This window comes from Falco biarmicus, chromosome 2 (genome assembly GCF_023638135.1).
Source record: "Falco biarmicus isolate bFalBia1 chromosome 2, bFalBia1.pri, whole genome shotgun sequence".
NCBI lineage: Eukaryota > Metazoa > Chordata > Aves > Falconiformes > Falconidae > Falco > Falco biarmicus.
Window position 1 is genome coordinate 117,676,765 of NC_079289.1, and position 16,546 is coordinate 117,693,310.

A 16,546-nucleotide genomic window follows, 5' to 3' on the forward strand; every position below is an offset into this window, starting at 1 on the left:
TCGGGAGGGAGGAGGAGGGGGGGACAGGGAGCTTTGGGCCTCTGGAGCACTGACACAGAGCGCTCAGGGCAGTGAAAAATCGCTGAAACCCCCATCCTGAGCAACCAGAACAGCTGAGCGCTGTCTGTTCTGTGTCCCCGCAGGAGGGAGAGCCCCATGGGGGAAACAGGCCGAGACGGTGCTCATTCACACACCCAGGGAGGCCAATTCAAGATTACGTACATAAGCTTTTCATTCTCTCCGTTCATAACTTCCATTTACAGAAGGCTGTAACGCTGTTTTTCCTATTATTCATCCTGTTCTCTGGGCAAGACACTTTTAGGATCTCCTTCCTGCCTTTCGGTGTCGAGGGCAGACGGCGCTGCCTCTGGCCAGGCCTTTATCTTTTCCAGTCCTCATGCAATTAGTTTTAGACACCCAGCACAGAGGAGGAATTCACACACCCTTTTCCCGTGCATCACTTACCGCCCGTTCATCAGCTGGATCCTTTGTTGCCCATTCCAGTTAGTCTCACCAACAAGGTAACCGAAACCATGGTTCATCTGTTTAGGATAAACACCGTCTTTCCCGTTGACCTCTGTGAATTTCTTTGTGACAGCAGCCCGAGGGCAGTGGGCTTCCCAAAACCACATTTTGGGTCTTGCTGAGGATTTTGTGGCATGCCAGGCAAATTCCGCTCCAATCAAATAGAGGAAACTAAATAGGACACAGCCAAAAGTAAAATAGTTGCCGCCTAGCATCTGGACATTCCAAGCACAGCTTTCAGAAAGTCCCCCTTTCCCAGGTAATCTAACTACTTACACAGTTTTAAGAATACAAGAGGGTTTTGCCTTTAAAACACAGACTGGTTTAAATAGGGCATAGAAGAGAGGATCTCCTTGCCGATTTCACTCAACTTCAGATTAAGCCCGCCAGGAAATGCTGCCCATACAACACATTTATAGTCTTAAAATGACACCAGCTGATAAACTAGAGCTAGGGAGAACTAGGAGGAGTTTTGCCAAGTATGTTAAAATAAATAGAAATGAGCGGTTTATCTGGGCTTTACTAATCCATCAAAGAAAAGGACATAAAGCCTTTTCCAGAACAGTTTAGAGAGTGCTGATACATAATTTTCATTTAGTTTTAGTGAGGCTTGTCTATCTTCATGAAAGAGCATTGCAGCTCAGTTCTCACATACTTTGTTGGTCACCTTTACTAGGGACATGATGTCTACAGGACTGGATGGCCTCTTACCATGTCAGTGTCGCAGGTTTCTCATGGGGCAGCCCAAGTATGCATTCCCATAAAAAAAACCCAACACGTTCTTTGTGGCCCTGTAAGACTGAACATATCGCCAATCTCATCTGAGCCTCACACGAATAATATTTTAATACCATTAACACCTCAAGTGAGCATATTTCTAGCTAACAGGCAAGAAAATTCTTCTCCTGGGTTAGGACTAAGGAATAGGCCTGTCTTATACCTTCACATCTAAGATGAAGCTTTTGGTCCACCTCAGTAGACATACATGCATTTTTTTCCATGCAAGATTCTTAAAAAATTCTGGTTTGCCAACAGATTGTGTAATGGCTGTAAAAGTTCTGTGCTGCCTGGGACCTCTAACTTAAGTGTATGTTTGAATTTAGATCAATTTTACACAGAAGCCAAGACTATATACGAATCCCGTAACTTAAAATGAGTTAACTTTTTTGCATTGTTCCCTCCCATGCATTAGATTAATTTCCTGATTTTCAGTTTCAGCAGTAAGCCTGTAATACAGTAAACAAACTCCACGCAAGTAATTTTGCACAAATAACAAATGGATGGGAGACAGAATCAAGATGAGACATTCAACCTGTTTGGCCTTTATGGTACATTTGAACTTCAGCCTCTAAGTGGAAGACCTTCTACTAAAACATATGCTGCAAGCAGATCCAGGTTGCATATTATTTATTTGCTTAGGAGAGATTAAATCTCCCGTAGGTGTTACTCCAAGAGCGTAGCTAACAGTGAAAGTCTTCTAAAATTATTTATCTCGGGCAAATTCGTTAATACAGTCGTATAGGATCAGCTTAGTACCTTTGAAGCCCAGTCCAAACCACACCGCACACCTATTCAGCAGCGCTACAGTATTACCCCAACCAGTGCCTGTCACCCAGCTTCACGCGAGCTGAACAAGAGATCCAGGGAACGTAAAACCACGAAGTGGAATATAGGCAGCTGCTTCGCATGCCAGGAACGGAGGGGTTTACTTGATAGTGGAAAAATTTATTCCACATCAGAAGCCCCAGAAATCTCACCGAACAATAAAAAAAAAGGTGGTTTAATACCCTGTAACTGCAAGCTCTAATAAAATGGGCTATCAAGAAGGCTAAATCACGAATCCTCACTGCCAGCCTGTATCCTGTGAGCCAAGACATCAACTGGTGACACATGCAGTGCACACAACCTGCCCCGCTGCCTCCGCAGGTTGGCTTACAGGGTAAGAGAAAACTTTTCCACAAGAGAAGAAATTAGCCTCTGCTTCTGTCTCTGTGCTGTGGTTGGTCAGGAAGGGATGGTAATTAATCTGGAGTTAGTCTGGGGACCCTGGCGTTCTCTTGCCAGCCTGCTGCACACTAAAGATACCGGGGTTTACATCCTCGCTAGCAGATCTCTCCCCAGTTAATATTCCACTTTACGAGGTTTCAGGCAGAACCTATAGAGTACAAGGCACTCCAAACACGGACCAGTCCCCCTACTTACTAATCACTATTCCTGGAAACCAAAGGCTGCTGGTTTGCCAGCTACATAAAAAGAAATAACTTTATATTTTTTCTAAATAAATGTTTGATGACAATGCACAGTAACAAATAAACAGTTACCGCTTTTAGCTACGAGGCTGTGCTTGTCTCTAACTTTGGGAAAACTAAAGAGTCATGGGTCACTCCTCCTCGGACCTAGTGAAACTCAGACTTTCCCTGGAGTTTCCTGTAACCCATCAATTTGACAGTCCTTCCTGGAATATCAGTTTAACAATATCAGCCTGATTTTATGGAGGCTGTCATTTCCACTGGAAGAGAATTAAACACAAATGATCAAATTAGATGTTGAGTTCCTTTGGGGATATGGAAGTGGAATAACTTTCCTTATAGAAAAAATGGAACAGAATAGCTCAGTTGGAAAGGACGTACAACAATCATCTAGTCCCACTGCCTGACAGCTTCAGGGCTGACCAAAAGTTAAAGCACACTATTAAAAGCATTGCCCAAATGCCTCTGAAACCCTGACAGGCTTGGGGCATCAACCACCCCTCTTGGAAGCCTGTTCCAGTGTTTGGCCACCCTCTTGGTACAGAAATGCTTCCTAGTGTCCAGTCTAAACCTCCCACAGAGCAGTTTTGAACCATTCCCACTCATCTTATCACTGGATACCAGGGAGAAGAGATCAGAACCTCCCTCCACTTCCCCTCCCCAGGGAGCCACGGAAAGCAAGGAAGTCACTCCTCTGCCTTCTTATCTCCAAACCAGACAAACTGAAATTCCTTAGCTACTCCTCACAGGACATGCCTTCCAGCCCTTCCACCAGCTTTGCTGCCCTCCTCCAGACGTGTTCAAGTATCCTTCTTACATTGCAGGGCCCAGAACTGCACACAGTACTCAAGGTGAGGTCCCACCAACGCGAAATACAGCGGGATAATCACCTCTTTCGACGGGCTGGCTACGCTGTGTTTGATGCACCCCAGGGTGGGCTTTGCCCTCTGGGCTGCCAGGGCTCACTGCTGCCACCCGTACTGAGCCTGCTGCCACCCAGCACCCCAGATCCCTTCCTGCAGGGCTGCTCTCCAGCCACTCCTCTCCCAGTTTATACCTGTGCCCAGCGTTACTCCATCACAGGTGCAGAATCTGGCATTTGGACTTGTTAAATTTCATCCCATTAATCATTGCCCAATGCTCCGATCTATCTAGATCCCTCTGTGAGGCCTCTTGTCCCTCGAGAGAGTCAACAGCACCTCCAAGTTTGGTATCATCAACAAACTTGCTAATGGTGCATTCAACTCCTGTATTTAGATCATTGATAAATACATGAAACCGAGCTGGCCCTAGAACAGAACCCTGAGGAACACCACTGGTCACCAGCCAGCTGTAGCCCCATTCACTACAACCCTTTGAGCCCTGCTGTTCAGCCAGATCTCAGACAGCTCACCTAGAGATGACCATGTACCTGCTCATCTCACAGTTGGATAGCTTGTCCAGAGGATGCTGTGAGGGACAGGATCGAAAGCCTTACTAAATTCAGAAAAATTACATCCGCACCTTCCCCTCATCCACTAGGCGTGTGCTCTAATCACAGAAGGATATTAAATTAGTTCAACAGGACTTTCCCTTTGGGAACCCGCATTGACCATGCCCGATGGTTGCACTGTTCTTTAAATGTCTTTCAGTAGTACCCAGTATGGTCTTCTCCATAATTTTTCCAGGTACTGAGGTTAGACCAACAGGTCTGTAATTGCCTGGGTCTTCCCTCATGCCCTTCTTGTAATTTGCAATAACCCTGGCTAGCTTCCAGTCAGCAGGGACCTCCCCACAGCACCAACACCTTTGGTAGATGATTGAGAGGGATCCTGCCATAACATCTACCAGCTGCTGCAGTACTCTGGGATGGATCCCACCAGGCTTCACGGACTTACGAACATTCAGCTGTTGCAATGGGTCCCTTACAATTGCGGTGTCCACTGAAATGGACAAGTCAAATTTCCACAACATGGAAAGCCACTGTACCTGCAGTCATGGTACTCTGACTCAGAGGACAGGGCAACCCAAGGTCTCTTGTTATTATTAGAGACTGAGGCAAAGAAAGCATTGAATAGCTCCACTTTTTCTTCATCTCTATTTTTCAGGTGACCACCCTCAACAAGTAGCAGTTCAGTGCTTTCCTTAGACCTCCTCATTTTATTAATGTACTTGAAAAAGCCTTTCTTGTTGTCTGACAACACTGACCAGTTTCAACTCTAGTTCAGCTTTTGCCTTCCATGCCTTCTCCCTGCATACATGGACCACAGCGATTAGATTCTTCCAGAGTGTGTACAATTTCCTTTTCCTTGGGAGGAATTCCCTGTTCAGCCAAGCTGGCCTCCTGCCCCGCTTGCTTGGTTTATGGCACAGCGGAATTGCCTCCCCTTGAGCTTCTCAAAGGTGGTTCTTAAAAACTGACCAGCACTCATGGACCCCAAGCCCTCAAGAGCGGATTGCCAGGGTACTCTGCTAAATAGCTCCCTCAATAGCTTCAAATTTGCTCTCCTGGAGTCCGGGATAGCAACTCTGCTGTCCTTTTTCCCCATTACGCAGACAGTTTTAAACACAACCATTTTGTGGTCGCTGCGGCCAAGACAGCTACTTACCAGCACGTCTCCCATGAGACTTTCTCTATTCACAAATAACAAATCTAGGAGGGCATCTTTCCCAGCTGGCTCACTGGGTACAAGGAGTTATCTTTAGCAAACTACTGGAATTTCCCAGACTTGCTTGTCACAGCAGTATGGCGTTCCCAGCTGATGTCTGGGAACTTGAAATCTCCCATAAGGACAAGGATTACCAATCCAGATACTTCTCCTGATAGCACTGATGAGTTACTCTGCAGGCAATCATCCAGCAGACACCACTAACTACAACATCTGCTTCGTTTTCCACCCCCCTAATCCTCACCCAGCAGCTCTCAAACACATCATCCCTAACTGTGAGGACCGTACAGTTAGGGGTGTCCTGCCCTGCCTGTCCCTCCCGAGCAGCCTGCAGCCCCCCATCCCTGCACTCCAACCGTGGGATGCATCCTGCCACATCCCACTAACACCGATGACTGGGGACAGACCAGCGTTTCCAGACCCTGCTCATTTCTCATATTGCATGCGTTGGTGTACAAGCATTTCACATGAATAAAATAAGTATTTTGGTAAGCAGGAGCACAAAAGCTAAGGACTGCCATTTTAATCAACTATTGCAAAAAAGAACCTCCTATAGGCTGGCAGGGCAGGATGCGACTCACAACGTGACCTTGAATGATATGATGGCAGCGTTTCATTTAAATGCATAGACCCCCTCTTATTTTATACCAACAAGTAAAGGCGAGCAGTGTGCTTACTTCAGCCAGCTCTCACCAAAAACGTGCCAGGAGGGTACCACTGAGGCAGATGACCATTTAGCCTTGACTGGCAACCGAGGGTTGTCATGACCCAGTCACCATCTACCTGCCCCTTCCTTTTTGCATCTCTCCCTCCCTTGTGGGTCCTAACGTGCTGACAAACTTACTCTTTGAAAGACTTTCCAAAAGTCTAAGAATAACTCAGCCTGCCTCTGGGCAGGAGCTTCCTATGGGGATAGGGAAGGGACTGATGCTTATCAGATTCATATCCCCTGGAAAGAGGAGTCTGCTGTTGGTTTTTAATAAGACACTGTTCAGCAGCATCCCAGGACACAGATAAAATGACACAAGTTACAGAATACACACTGCATCACTGCTACTGCAGGACTTCAGCGTACCTGCGTTTACACAAGCAAAAGCAGAATGTGATACTATACTAGATCTCTGAAAATATTTCCATTATTTTTCTGAAAATGAATTGTTTTTCTATAATTAATTATTTCCCGGAATGAACCTCAACAAGTCCTGGCACAAAATGTTTCCTTTTTATCTTCACAGCTTTTCAGTAGTTCTCAGGTAAAAAAGGGAAAATGACAAAACATACATATAACCAAAAAACCGCACTGGAATAAATAACAAGGAAAGCTACAGTTTATGGTATTTACACAGAGCCTCTCAGATCTGGAAGTGGAATACTTTAAGACACTAACAGTGGAAAAAACAAGCAGTGCCATGAGGTATTTTTTCTGCTGGGGAGTGTATCACTCAGATAAAAGTCATATGTGAAATGCCAGGTTTGTTCAGCCTGCATTAGTTTCCTTTCTAATTATCTTTTCATCATGTTTACAATAACTCTGTTCTGAAAAAAAATGGGACTTTGTCGCACTTTTGGGCCTTTTATTTGTAAAAACATTTTTGACCCACTGTTTTTTTAATAAATCTTCATCTAAAGGATGAGCTGATAACTTAACAAAATTGATGGCAGATACTGGACTAACCACATCCTTCCAGCATGTTTGTCCATGGCTGAAGATAAATGGCACGAGGCCTTCCTTTGACCTGTGTTTCTACACCCTTCTTCAGCCCAAAGCAAACCTTTCTATTCACCGCCACGTCGGTATGAAATTTGCCCATAAGAAGCTACAGGCTTCCCAGCAGTACTGGGATCCACTGGGCGCCAAAATGTACATCGCTCAGTTGTTCCCAGTGCACTATGTATAACCCTTGGGCATGACAGCTTACAAAGGCAAGGGCAAGAGAACAGCCAAAAGGCCAAACAAAATATGGGATGGGAAAACAAATATAAAAAAAACAAAACAAAAAAGGAGCATGTGGGTAGTGGAAAAGCTGACACAAGAACAGAAGAGACACAAGATGGGGAAGATAGAGAAAGCATGTCTGTGGAGCCGCACCATTAAAGTCACCGTACATCTTGCTATCCTACCTGTACCAGCAACTCACCATGGCTCCCACTCCCCTTCCCCTCCCTATCACTTCTTTCGAGCTAAAGTGCACAGCTGCACATTCTGTTCCTCCCTAATGATTTCCAGACACATCCCCTGGATTCAAGCAGCAAAGGCTACAAAATAAGACAGTAATGAGCCGCCGACCCATCCCCACACGTACACACCTTGCCCTCCCTTCCACAGCGCTCTGCTTGTAGGAAATGAGTGGCAGCCACCAGAAACCATTAGAAAAAAACAAAGGATGGGACTTCACCATTTTGAAAGCAAGACTAAAAGGGTTCAGCCCTCACCATCCACCTCTGGACTGGGTCATTATATCAGGAGCAGTGCTCACAGGCAGCGAGGCAAACGGGTCTCGCCTTTTCCTGTGCAACTGCTTGGGAAGGGAAAAAGACATGCTGAGAAGAAAGTACTCCCAACTTTCTCAGGATGTGGGAAAGCTGACGGGCTCTGGAACCTTATTCTCTGGAGATTACGAAGCAGAAAGAAAACACACACTTAAAGAAAACACTGACAAATTTTAATTCCTACCCCCATGGGACAAAACAATTTTTCTTCCAAGTTATGGCAGAGAAGTGTCATTCCTAGTACTTTTCCTTTTCTGCACTACACTGCTTCAACCATATGTAGTACAAATAAGATGAGAAAGAAGAGCTAAACCTCCAGATTAATACCCAAAGATTTTTTCCAGCTTAAACCCACTGGGTTTACACACCTGGGTTATGTCACATCTCTCTCTTTTATAGGGAGACTGACAGTACTTTTCATATTGCATCTTCTACATCCACATCTCTTCCTCCCAGAAGAATCTGTGAACTGAAGATCTCCCTGCTGCCTGTGACAAAAGATTAAAATCTCTGATATGTAGCAAAAGCAGGCACTTTCCTTCTGGAAGACAAGGTATCCTGGACAACCTGGACTTGCTGCACACACAGAGAGCTGCTGTGTGGCACAGGGATAGTTGTACTCCAGTAGCTGCTTGTTGGGGGTCCTTTAAGACGGTCCCAGGCCATGCAGACGTGCCTTCCTCTGGCTTTTTAAAGAAATGAAATTCCTGATGTGCCTTTTAGGGGTTTGGGCCTTCCTTTTTGTTTTTTGGGTTTTTTTGGGGGTTTTTTGTTGGGTTTTTTTCCCCCCCAACTTGAGCAGCATCTCTCTTTAGAAAGGGAGCAATTGCTTCAAGTGAGCACTTGAGAAGAGGAAGCCCTCTTTTTCTTAGAAGTAACTACAACTGTTCTAGAAAAGAAAGCTCCAGCCTGGAAATTATTACAGAGAAGGACCAAGCAAATTGCCCAGGACCTGCATCCCCTAAAAAAAGCGCCATGAGGAGCTGAGAGCACACAAGGGGCTGCTAGAAGGTAGCATGCAAAATCTGACGTGAGGCAGAAAAGCATGAAGTTGTCCGAAATCAAACCTGGAAGCAAGGATCCATCTACAAGGACAGCACAAGGTGGGAACAAGATGTACACATACCCTTTATTTCTGTCTGTCCACCTCAGTCTTCTCTTTCTAGAATGTGAAGGCTCCTCATGTAGATACTAACCAAAACCTACCTTTTTTAATTTAAATGCCACGCTGGTTTTCAGTGGAAGACCTTGCCTAGAGAAAAGGGCTACTCAGAGTAACGACAAAGCTGGAGTCATCTCAGGATCATGTCACAGAAGTCAGCAAATTGCACAGAAACTTAAGGACTAGTTGTACATGCATATGTATGTTCACCTTAAAACAGAGGATCAAATAGGACTACATGTGTCCCAAGAAGGAAGCTGGAGCCCTCTTCAAGGTTTTCTGCAAGAATGAAAAGTGACATTTGTATTTCCACGTTATTTCTATTTGACCCTATTATGTAGAGCTAGGTCATATCTAGGACTAAAGCCATATCAACAGAGATCATCTTGGAAACACGAGAATTCATGTGGGTCTAGTTTGGTGGCTTCTTTTTCTAGCACAGAAGCCAGCCAGCAAACCCACCAGTATTAGGTATCAGCAGTTCTGGCAACAGGCGAGCTCCTACAGGCAGCAGCAATCTGGAGAAGCCTCGCGTCAAGTTTCTGCACACTTGCTCTTCAGAGAGAGCAGCTGTCCTCGGACCTGCACTCCCCTCAAAATCCTCTCCATCACATAAAGAAGCGGCCTCCTTCGGTTCCTCTTCACAGTTAAACTCTTCCCTATAATCCTCCGTAATTACCGTAATTGTGTCTGCTACCTGCCATAGTTCCTCTTCTGCCCCACCGCCCGGTGTTGACGGCACCCCATATCACAGAGGGCAGGACCAGAATCGCTCCTCCGCCCGGGGGGGTTGGCTCCACCACCCTCTGTCTCTCAGGGCTCTGAAGACAAAGGCACAGAGTACTGCGGAGGTTGTTCTCAGCTCTTCCTTTAAGACAGTTCCTCTTCAGCCAAGGTGAGAGAAAGCAAGGCAACTCCATTTTCAAATAGTTACTGGTTTGGAAATGTCACTGAGAAAAGAGATTCACAAAAAAAAAAGCCAATCTCTACCTGAAGTCTCAGCGCAGCTTACTCAGCTTGTCGTCCACCCTAATCACCGCTCTGTCCCCTCTACCGCAGTCTCTTACCTTCAACCAGAGAAGCAAATCAGAGTTGGAAGATGCAGAATTTGACATGAAGTAGTGTTGCTCATGAGCTACCTATTCCTTTACATAAAATATTTTCATAGTAATTTATAAAGGTAAAATAAACCATTATGGAACACTTTAACTTAAAGACTTAGTAAACCTTGAAATACTTCCCTCACAAAATATTTATTTATTGCCCTGAAGGTACCTTCTACCATTTCAGTGAGTAAGGCAAAAACCCCAAGTGTTTATATTTACCCTATTTTTGGAAGGAAGACATCTGGCAGCAAAGACAGCAAAGTAATGTTTTCTTTTTTGACTTAACATTTTTTATATTCATCTTGTCACAGTATAAATCAAATCCTTATTTTTAAAATAGAACACACCATATATGTGCATGCCAGCAGAGAAGAATGATGTATAAACATCTAAATCATACGGTATCTGAACTAAGGCAGACTGTTTGGGGACAGGGCCATAGCGACAGCCCCACCGCTCCGAAACGCCCATCCAGGGGTATCTCTTCTTCGACGAACAGCCCTAAGCTAATTATTTTCTCAAAAGGATCCGAATGCCTATAAATTCTAAACGTAGTTCAAAACCGACTCCCAAATATTTCAGCAGGGAAGGCTGACAAATGCGGACCCATACCAACAGTCGGACCGAAGAAACCTGTCACCGTGCGAGAGCTGTACCTGCCCTAACCCACCGCGTAACGGAGCGACCCCAGCACATCGCCCTTCTGTGCACGCAGGGCGCGCGAGGCAAGGACGGTAAGGCTGCTTCCACTATCCCGAGAGGTGTGAAACTACCGAGCCGAGGATTTATAGCTTGCGTTGAACAATTTGTCACATTATCCATCTAATACACATTAGGCTGATGGCAAATAAATTCGTGCTTATTGTTTACCACTTAGCCCCTCCAATTATCAGGAAGACCAGAAGAAACAATTGTGCGGTTTCTGGGAATATCTCCACTCTCGTATTAAAGTACCGACCTTCCAGCTAATATGGAGAAGCTTGGGGAAGGAAGACCTCGCAGAAACCTCACTTTAAACACAAGGGGAAAACATCCTGAGGGATGCTGCCAGGAAACCAGGGATCGTCCCATCGGTCCAGCTAGCTGCTCACACCTCAGAGGTTTCCACATCCGATCTTTCGCAATGGCTCTCTGCCTTTCCTGCTTTTGCGTAACAATTTTTCTAGATGCTAGGGCACCCATTCCACTTTCTAGGGCTAATTTTACCCCCAGGTTCTTTACATTGGCTAGATTAACGTGCCAAGCTGTGGCAGAAGGGAGTGGGAAAATATTCGGGCTAGCTGGCAGAGACACAGTTCCTGCTCCTGTGGGAACAGAGAGGATTTTTCCATAGGTGGGCATGCTGCCTACATACCAAAAAACCAAGGTATAACAAGTTCTTTATATCGACTATTAAGCACCACATTTATCCCATAGCAGAGAGTTTTGTCTTTCCCAAAAGTGACATCAGATTAAAGTTTCTCACCCAAATCTGGCCCCTGCAGCACTAACAGAGACCTGCCTGAAGGCTCGGAGCCCGGATCTCAGGCGACCCTGACAGCTAAGGCCAGCAGAGCGCTCAAAAAATAAACTCTTCGCAGCTCCAACAAGCGCTTCATAGGAAACACAGCCAGGAGGCTGCAGCAAAAACCTCAACCCCAGGTGCAAAACAAGGCTATGCTGAGTAACTCCTGCAGCCTGGTGCTGTGGGTCATCACAGGGCTTCACACCGCCTCCACTCCCTGACCATCTCACTCCCCATCAATGTTCATCGCTCTTGGTAGACCACCACCAACCCTCTACGTGCACCCCATGAACTTGTGTCATTACTCCTCCCTGACACTGGGATTTCTCGTCTTCCAGCAAAACCAAAATGTGCTTAGGAGACAGCCAGCCTGCTCAAGAATCCCAATTTCTCTAATTTTCCAGTTTCTCACGTGGCCGGTTGGCCCCTTCTCATTGGAGTTCCGCCAGCAGCCGAACCAAAACGTGGCTGGTCAACATGGGCAGAGGAACAATTTCTTTTTCCAGTGAACCAGGCGGGAAACATATCTCAGTTCATGGTTACTACTGCAAGTTGCAATAAGATTTAGCCCCTCTGGTGCCCAAATCAGTTTAGAGAAGGTAGGATTCTTGACTGCAGATTAGGAAGGGCTTCACTGAGGTGGGAGTGATGGGGGCAGAGGGAGAGAGGAGCTGTTCGCTACAGAAGAATCCTAGCCAACAGCACTTTTACCCTATCAACTATAACATTGCAACAAATTCCCTAAAAATCCTAAGATTAAAATATCAATCTCAGAAAACACTACACAGCTCAGTGCAAAAATATTCCTGAATACTTCATCTGAGATCCTACCACCGCTCCAGATCAAGCAGGATGGATTTACCTTCATTTAACTCTGAACCCCGTTCTTCCACATAGACTGGAAAACTTTTCATACATCTCTTCTTGAATCTCCCTACCTGTAGAGAAACGCAGTGGTTTAAGGAAGAATTTAGGAACACAAGAGGACGGCGCTGGGCTTGCCTGGAGGTGGTAGGGCAGAGCACCTACCGCAGCAGCACGCTGGCCGCCAGGCAGTCCTCTGGGCTGCTGCCCAACACACGTGCAGGTTTGCACCCAGGGCAGCCAGGACAAGAGGAAAGCACAGCTAGCACGCATGAGCAGCTACCTGACTGCAGGAACGTGACTTGGAGGCAGAGCAGGACACAGGAGCATACTCTCTCCTCTCTGCCAGTGCAACCACTCGTGCACGTTCCCGGCGGTACGCTCAGGGCTGGCAGGGAAACAAGCCAGCTTTCCCGCACCCCGAGAATTCCCATCTCTCATGCCCATCAATAAACCTTCCATGCTCTCCAGGAATATATTATCCAGTGTTTTCACCAAAGCTTCATGTGTTTTCCTAGTGCTGCTCTCATCACCACAGTCCAGCAAGAAAACAAGCCTTACCAAGTGGATTTCATAGTTACCTTTTGATTTCTTACCCCAGATTGCACCATGACAAAGGAGGCAGAACACCACCAATATTTATCACCCCTGCGTAAAGATCTGTTAGCTGAAATCCCCAGCTGCTTAATATAAATCAAACTTAACATGAGTGCAACAGTGGTGAGAGTTCACTTCCCCTTTCCTCACAGTGAAACACCCATTACGTTGCTCAGTCGGGTCCACAGCTGTACATTCTCTCTTTTCCGTGTATCTTGATGGGACAGTCATGCAGCGCAGCAGGTTGAAGAGGACACGTCACACAAGCTCCAGGCGGCGTGTGCCTTGGATTTGAGCTCTGTGGAGCTCCTGCAGACGGTTACCTCTGTTTTTCCCAGGTCTTTCTACTGGGATCCAGGTTATTTGCTTTTCCTAGAGGGGCTGCCTTCAGGTTTGGAAACAAGGACAAGCTTTCACCAGAGCTCCTTCGACTGTGACCCAGGGAGATAGCACCACCTTCACAGGATGGAGCCACCCTTGTGAACTCTTGGGTATCAGAGCGGGAAAGGGAGCAATCAGATGGACAGAGTGCCCAGATAAGCAAGAAAATAGCACGCTTGAAGCAAAACTCTTTGCAAAGAACAAAAGAGCACCAGGAAGGGACTTATCCAGGACTGAGAGGAACAAGAGGTCAGGGAAGCATGGAAAGGGAAGGACATGATGGGGAAGAAAGAAGCTGAAATCAGAAGCACTTTAAGAGTGGGTGAAATAAAATATAAATTAGTTATTCTCTCACAGTACACTACCAAAATACATTAATAGTTTTTTAATTATTGCCAGTACAGGTAATCTGATACCTGCTTTATCTGCCAAGTGCCATGTTTGAACCCTGTTTCAATAAGCAGTGGGAAACACCCTGCTTCCTTTCGTCAGCCTACTACACACAGCCACATTGTTCTCCAGAAGTGATTTACTATACTGCAATTAGTAAGGAAATCCATCTCCTCTGTTTCCTTAAGGAAACCCAGATTAGGAAGGCCAGGGCTGCAATCTTGTTCTTAGCTGCCCAGTCCTGTCTGTCCAGACGGAGTGTCGCAGAGCACCGAGCTCCTGTTGTTCTCGTGTCCTTTGAGCCACCCCTATGTATCCTGTGGCACAACGACGCTGGGTCCCCGCGGGAGATACAGATCTTTTTGGCACATGGAAGCTGCAGATTGCCTCTTTTCTTTCAATACAAGGATGTGAGCAGCTGGGGGGCTGACCAAGAAACTCACTGCCCACGTTTTCCTACTAAAGGCAGGGCAGACAGCCTGCCTCAGACTCCGTCAGGCCAGAATTTTTGAAGATGACAAGGGGAGAGCTGCCGGATGTCAGAAGGCACGCTCGCCACCCCAGCACTAGCGCTGATGAGCTTTCGAATGTGCTGGCAACACTTCGAAGTGAGTTTCTTCTGGCACACAAAATGATTAGTGCATCATTAGGTGGCTGACTATACAGAAACAGACCTGCAGAAGGCTCTGGTGGTCTCCAGCTGCATGTCAGATTAGGGCCACGGAAATAGAAACACCGGATTCATCAGAGTGAAAAAGAGCACAAGGTCCCGGATTGGAGGCAGCAGGTGGTACCTACAGGACGTGAATGTTGCTCACTGCGCATGGTCTCAGGGAAACACATTTAAGTACTTCCAAAAGCTCTTTAAACCTTTCTGGGTGATGGTGATAAATATTGGTCAACAACACACAATTTCTTGTCCAGTGCTGATTCTAACTTCAGTCCATCTTAGAGAAAAAAAAAAATTTAAAAAAAATCCAGACAATCCCCTCCAGTACATCCTCTCAGCTTCTAAAATTATCCTGCACTTCCTTCCTTGACATTTTGTTATGCAGCAGACTTTGAGAGCAGCTGCCACCATGCCTTCCACGCAAACAGCGTTTCAGTTAGCAGGGCAGCAGCCAGGGTGACATAGGAGTGAAGCAGGCAGGTACATGGGATGACACGACAGGTGAAAAGTCACCCCAAAGCATCTAGAAAGTCTACTTGTCAGACTGGTGAAGGATGAGGAAAGGATACAGGAAAAACCCCAAGTGTGCATTCACCACTTCTTCAGAAGCAGCTGGAGCAGCTGCCCTGACCTCGGGCTGGGTGCTCAGTGTGGCAAGGCAATGAGAAAACACCTGAGGCAAAAAGAAAAAGTAACCCTCATACTGCCATCAGAGGAGATTTATTCTTTTTGGCAAACTCAGTCTTTCCTGGAAACCCAGCTCTGCCTGCTGGGGTTTTGGAGATGCTCTCTTTCCATCACCACAGCCGTGCATGGAAGTTATCTCCAGCAGACACTTCATCTTCCCTGCCCCATGGTCAGCACAATTCAAAACTAAAAATAATGGCATCTTTAGCATGCTAGGGACAAAGGCACACAAAGAGAGGACACAGCTGCAGGAACTAAACAATTTACTGTGACTCGAAAACTAAAGCAAACATCTTGACAGGTTCTGAGCAGCAGGCTTTCAGCCAAAAAAGCAACCTTTCACAAGTTTCACAGCAACTTTGAGGTGAGGAAAACTGCTGGTCTGGGTTTGTTTACCTTTCGTGAAGCTATGGGTGGCCAATCTACTCTCTCCAAGGTCAGCCAGCCCTGCCTGAACCGCCTCAGCCCTGGAACCGCTCCTTGGTTCCTGCCCTGCTCTGCCAGCACAACTCACCTCACCGCTGATGGGCCAAGCTACGCCCGGAGCTCCTGGGCCACGGCACGCAGCCCTTCGGCTCTTCGCTGTGGAAGAAGTTGCTCTTCTGCCTGGGAAAACCACAGCTTGCCCCGCACCGCACTCAGGGCAGCAGTGCTGCTGGATCACTACCTTACCTTTGTGCTTGGAGAGGTGACCTGGCTGATCTCGGAGCACTAAATTCCCAGGAGAAGAAACTACTAACTCCCATCACTCAGGGTGAGGTACGTCAGCAATGAGACTTGCGCGCCTGGCCAGCACCTAGTAGGAAGTTCTTCAGAAAGCATTAGTAGCAACCATTTCCTTCCCTGAAAAATCAAGAGATTGCAACCTCACAAACCTCTAGAAATCACCGTCTATTCTATTCTATTCACTGGTAGAGCTCAGACAACCAACTAACTGCTGCTTTTCACTTTTTCAAGAGGTATTGCGAGACCCAGGACATAATCCCATGACACTCAGCTCCCGCAGGGAGATGGCAGTGTTCCCGTGTCCTTTTAACTAGATCCAAGTTTCTCACTATCACGTCTTTTAAAAAGAAAAGGGCAAGCTGATGGGCTTATAAACAAAAATTACTGTGGTTTCACAATTCACCTCAAAAGGTTGTATGTCTTAAAGGTCACCGCTGCCTTTCCCTGAGGAATTATTCATGTACTTAGAGCTCACGCGTGATGCTTCTCTCATTGATTTATAAAGGCTCACAAGCAGTGTGCTACAAATGAAAGGAATCACATGGCC

General features: G+C 46.3%; 1 long non-coding RNA gene across 3 annotated transcripts in view; it reads right to left on the minus strand.

Annotated features, from left to right (window-relative positions):
- The window catches only part of LOC130144687 (uncharacterized), a 29,239-nt gene extending 18,779 nt beyond the window's left edge, over positions 1-10,460 (minus strand). For 2 of the 3 annotated variants that reach the window (XR_008820217.1, XR_008820216.1), the window contains exons 1-2: positions 9,772-10,460; positions 466-696 (exon numbers count right to left, since the gene is read on the minus strand). This is a non-coding gene — a long non-coding RNA (uncharacterized LOC130144687). Of the gene's footprint in view, positions 1-465; positions 697-9,753 lie in introns of all 3 variants that reach the window. The other variant, XR_008820215.1, reaches the window with a different exon arrangement.
- Positions 10,461-16,546: the final 6,086 nt, after the last annotated feature.